Source organism: Frankliniella occidentalis, unplaced genomic scaffold (assembly GCF_000697945.3).
Source record: "Frankliniella occidentalis isolate FOCC.00 unplaced genomic scaffold, Focc_3.1 Scaffold17, whole genome shotgun sequence".
NCBI lineage: Eukaryota > Metazoa > Arthropoda > Insecta > Thysanoptera > Thripidae > Frankliniella > Frankliniella occidentalis.
The window spans coordinates 2,271,171-2,276,337 of NW_026267147.1; the positions used below are offsets into that span (position 1 = coordinate 2,271,171).

At 53.5% G+C, this 5,167-nt stretch overlaps 1 protein-coding gene across 4 annotated transcripts in view; it reads left to right on the forward strand.

Annotated features, from left to right (window-relative positions):
- The window catches only part of LOC113213903 (uncharacterized), a 92,511-nt gene that overhangs the window by 78,043 nt on the left and 9,301 nt on the right, over window positions 1-5,167 (forward strand). The window contains exon 1 of one of the 4 annotated variants that reach the window (XM_026433131.2): window positions 100-203. The exons of the other annotated variants lie outside the window; for them this stretch is intronic. The gene's annotated coding sequence lies outside the window, so the exon portion shown is untranslated. Of the gene's footprint in view, window positions 1-99; window positions 204-5,167 lie in introns of those variants that run through there. 4 annotated transcript variants of the gene reach the window in all.

Here is a 5,167-nt window from a genome sequence, read left to right on the forward strand (position 1 = left end):
TCACCTGAGTGAACACGTCTGTCCGCCCCCGCCCCGCCCCGCGCTCGGCGCTGGCTGCATTCCGACGGCGCGGTGTGGACCGCCAGCTCAGTCTGCTCCGAGCGTCGGGCCGCGCCGTTGCCCTCGGCTCCGTCCGATCGTCTCGCGCCGTACCCGTCCCGTACCCGCCGGTACTCGCGCGCGCCGCACCCCTCTGTGCCGAGGTAGCTCCACACTGCTCTGCCATGGACGCATGACGGGGCAGGCTGTATGAGTCGGCCTTGTGTGCCCCTCTCGAGCGAGAATGACAAGTTTTGAGCAAGCATGCAACGCAACCCGTTCGCGGGGACATGCTCTCCCTCTAAAGTTGTCTTATTCTGCTCGTAAAGGGGTTGCGGCTGGCCGGTCTCGCAGTTTCAGTGATCAGTGATGAAGTGGTGTATAGTTCTTGTGCGACTCACGTGATCTTCACGCTATTGCCCATCTTCGGATAAACCTGGCGTCTCAATTTTCCTCAATTTTCTTTTGTGACCCCGTGATTGGTGAACAGGAGCAAGTCGTAGTGCGATGTTTGTGGCAGAGTGGCACCTGTACCCTCCCCCTACCTCCCATTTATGTATCAAGTGCTCAGTAGTTTGTGTGCCCAGGTGTGTGTGTGTGTGTGTGTGTGCGCGCGCGCGCGCGCCTGTCCTGTGTGTGTGTGATCGTGCGGTTTTGAATGGGCTGCCCTTTGGCCAGGCGACAGTGACCCTTTGATTATACGGCTCACGTCCGACGGTCATCGCGATTTGAAATTCCCGTCATCGGCGCGCGGCTCGGCGTGAGCGGCTCGGCCAGCTGCGGGGCGGGGGCCCCCGAGGAGTGTGCATAGCATCGATGTGGAAAAGGGAAAAAAGAAAAGACTCGCGTGTCTGGAATACACTGTCGATACGAAAGATTGTAAACGACCTGCTTTGCGTTATGCGTTTGTAACGGTGTTAGGGTTCTCTTCCGTTCGATGTGATTTGTACGTCCACTGTTGGTGTATAGTTTTTATTGAAAATATCGAGTATTCGTGTACTTTGGGTACGAATAATTGTTCGTAGTGGTATAAAATCAAGCTGTTCGTAACATCACGATTGAACGCGTTTAGTCCCAGCGAGTTTGTAGATTTTTTTGTTTAAACCACGATATATTGACCAATACTTTACATCCTACCCCAAGTAACTATCTATGGGTTGTTGTTTTTGATCTCAATTTCAGGGCTAGAGCTACACGGGGTAGCGTAGGGGCCCACAATTTTCTTTAACTTTTTTCGTTTTCATTCAAAATTGAATAAGCTTACCATGTAGGCAAATTGTTTGCGCAGCGGAGGTGCGACTGACTCCGGGGGTCGCGGTCGCGGATCGTTTGCCGAGGTGCGCCTTGTCTTGATGGTCGTGACCCTGCAAACCGGTCCCATACCATACCATCCCGACCCGTCGCATCCTCCCCTTATGACTGACCCGGCCGGGCCCGGGCCGGTCGGAGCCGCGGCCGGGCAGGCCAGGCACGCACAAAGCATTCTGCTGCGGCCGCAGAGGACAGCCTCGCCGCGCCGCCGCCTGCCGAGCAGGCTGTGTGGCTGGTGTGGACGTGGGACTCTGTTCGCCAAAAACCTCATAGCGTGGTCCTCTGGAGTCCCGAGAATCAGTCGTCGTGTCACCCCAGCGGCCACATTGGTGGCTGGTGGAGACGTTTCTGGTGACGTTTTTGGGGAGCGATCTCTCTCCATCTTCTCGTTTTTGCAGAGTAGCACTTGGTCATCACCAGCGTCTGGCCAGTGCAGGCCCTGTTATCTAGATGACCTTTGTCTCGGCATTACCACACTGTAAACGATGTTTCTTTCTACATAAAGCAGACACTTAAAAAGGTTCTGTATGTGACCCAGAACTTGCTCAGAAGAGCCAGCCGTTTTACGCGCGTGTCTGGCGTATGGCCTTTTTTTTCTGCCCAGAGTAGACTTTCAGGCATTCGTACTGTGTGTTAATTATGAAATTATAAACCGCATACCAAACGCCGCCATTCTCTTGCTGCAAGTAGTGCGGTTTCTTCTGGTAGCGCACTTGTGCCTGAAGACGCAGAGACTTGTCCTCGTCCAGCCACTCCGTATTGACCAAAGCAGCGCGTCTTCGCTCTGACCTCCACTGCCCTTGTCGAATTTGACCGCCCTCCATAATAACCTGTGGTTTTACGTGAGCGGGAGCTGGCAGGGGGGGGGGGGAGTATGTCAAACGCGAACCGCGGACTCCGGCATTATCAAATTTTACGCACGCGAAGAGGAGGGCGGACTTTTTTTACCCCATACATTTGTGATCTCGTGCGTGCCGACCGACCCGGCTGACCGAGCGGGCCGTGTCTTTGTAGACCTCAAGTCGCCTCAAGTCGTAGTCTCACACTATTGTGACGATGTGCACTCTCAAATGATACGGTTTTGGTGTTACACAGCAAATTTTCCGCTCTGCTCGTGGCTTCAAGATATCCCCAAAATATGAGCGAAAACATAAGACTTCACGTAAACAAAACAGTTTTAAAAAGTGAAACGTAATGTAAAACAAAGTATAAAATAAAGAGCGGCCACTCTGTTTTCAACCGGAATGGGCTTGAAAATCGCACGATTGCGATGGCGCACAATTGCCGATGTGCATTCAATGAGTAACGGCGATCGCCGGTGGGCAGCAGCAGCAGCCCTTGTGACGTGGCTCGGGAATGTACCGGACGTTGCTGCCTTGCCTTCCCTACACCGGGTCGGTCGCGGGGCCGGTCGGGCCCGGCTGGGCAAGTATAGTGATGTTGGATTGAAGCTTTGCAGACTTGCGGAACATTCCCGGCCGGGAGCGCTGCCGCCGCCGCTGCTGGCGGATGGTGGAGCCTTACGTGCAAGCCGGGCGGCAGCTAGAGGGCGTCGTCGAAAGATCGGACCTACCTCAGTACCTCAGGGCTGTAGGGGTTCCTTATTCACACGTCTGCTACTTTCATTTCCGAACCGCTAAATTTCATTTCTTGTTGCTCAAATCAAAATAAGTGAAGGAAAATTACTGTATACCGTTGCGGCTCCCGATCGTATCTTTTATACACTCACGTATGGGATGCCCAGCTTCCATACGCACACGGCGACCCAGTGCCGGTACACGCGGGAAGGTCAGTGGTTCCGTTCGGAGGGGAGGGGCTCTGACCGTTCTGCATTCCGTTCTGTTCCGTTCCATTCCTTACCTGGCCGCGCGCCAGCCCAGCAGAGCCGAGCAAGAGCCGGGATGCATATAGCGGCACTGCATTAAGGAGCGGTCGCATGCCCGGCGCCGCCGCCCATTCTCGTGTAAAGCTGACGCTGCATATCGCAGCTTCGTCTCTTTGCTGCTTTTACAAGTGAAAACGGAAATGCGCGCGGGGGTCTGCTGCTGCTGCTGCTGCTGCATGGCGTGTCGTGTGATCGAGCGTAGGGCTCGCCCAGGCTCCCCCATGGGGGTCAGGGGCGGCCCCGCGCGGCCCCGCCACCGCCACTCGCCGCGCCGAACACTGTCAGCCCCACTTTCCTCCTCGGCGTGATAATTAGCTCTGGGATGGGAAATGTGCGCCACCTCCCTGCCTGCTGGAGGAGTGGAGTACACTGTCGCCAGCCGCGTCGATCGCCCCGGCGAGTGCGTGCGACGACGCGCTCTTGCCGTGTCACTCGCCGCGAGGCCTGCATCGCGAAGTGTGTGGTGGAAAGACTCACCCGAGCCCGAGTCCACTGGCTCCATCTCGCATATGATGGACTAGGTATTGGCATCCTCTGATGAACGGCAATGGTTGGCGTTCGAAGACACATTCCAGAGTTTGGCGTTCTTTACAGGACGCCAAATAGTTTGGCTTTAAAAGACGCCAAATAGTTTGGCTTTAAAAGACGCCAAATAGTTTGGCTTTAAAAGACGCCAAATAGTTTGGCTTTAAAAGACGCAAACCAGTTAACTATGCGGGACTACATACGCGGTAAAAAGACTTCTTATTTTTTGAGGAGAAAGGGAAAACTTTGAGGGGCTCCCATGTTAGAGGAAAACTCCTTTCGATCCCGCCTCAAACTTTGAGGAATCTTCTCGAAAAATGATGAAAAATCCCCCTTTTTTGTGGAGACTTTCTCGAAATCTGAAGAGTTTTCCTCGCAGACCAAGCAAGTTCCTCAAAGTTTACCCGTTCCCCTCAAAAAATGAGACGTCGTTTTTGCCGTGATAGGTTTCACATTCACATGACAGTGTACGGGGAGGACCATCGGGGAAGACGAGGGAAGGAGGGAATGAATGGTCATTTAGCGAGAGATTTGTCAGGCCGGCTCCTGTGGTCCTTGACCGCGTGTGGTGGTTGTTTGGCCGGAGCCATCAGACGCAATAGAGGTGCGGTGCCGCCGCGGGTCCCGCTTCGCTTGGGCGAAAGTCAGCTGTTTGCCGTCAAGGGCGCCGCGGCGTGGTCTGACCCGCGGCCCGGCCCAGCGTGGCTCATTTCTCTCGCCAACACACACACACACACGTGCGCGGGTCCTTACCTAGAAGTACTCGTCCGTACCCCCCCAAAAATAAAAATAAGTGAATGAAAGTAAAATCAAGAACTGAATTGCGACAAATAATAGCAACAGCAGCAACAGTCAGGTACTATTATTCTATTTCACAAACCTAGATGCATAAACCGCTACTTACAAAAAATCAACCCGTACCAAATTAAATTTTATGAGTGAGTACGATTTCTACTAAACAGTGAAACTGCTGCTGTTTCTTGTTTCACATATATTGATCTTGACTTGATCAAAGTGGCGCCTTGCAAGTGTGAAGCGCAAGACTGCCGACACTTGCAGGTGCTCACATGACAAAAGAATGTCACGTGCAGCTTCAAAGCAGACGTTTCTTTGTGCAGGAGCAGCAGCCAGTCGTTAGACTGCTGCCTCGCACTTGAGTTTGCAGACCGTTTCCCTTCTCTTTATGTCCTCTCCCCTATCTATGGGTTGTTGTTTTTGATCTCAATTTCAGGGCTAGAGCTACACGGGTAGCGTGGGGGTCCACAATTTTCTTCGCCCTTTTTCGTTTTCATTCAAAATTGAATAAAGCTACCCATGTAGGCAAATTGTTTGCGCAGCGGAGGTGCGACTGACTCCGGGGGTCGCGGTCGCGGATCGTTTGCCGAGGTGCGCCTTGTCTTGATGGTC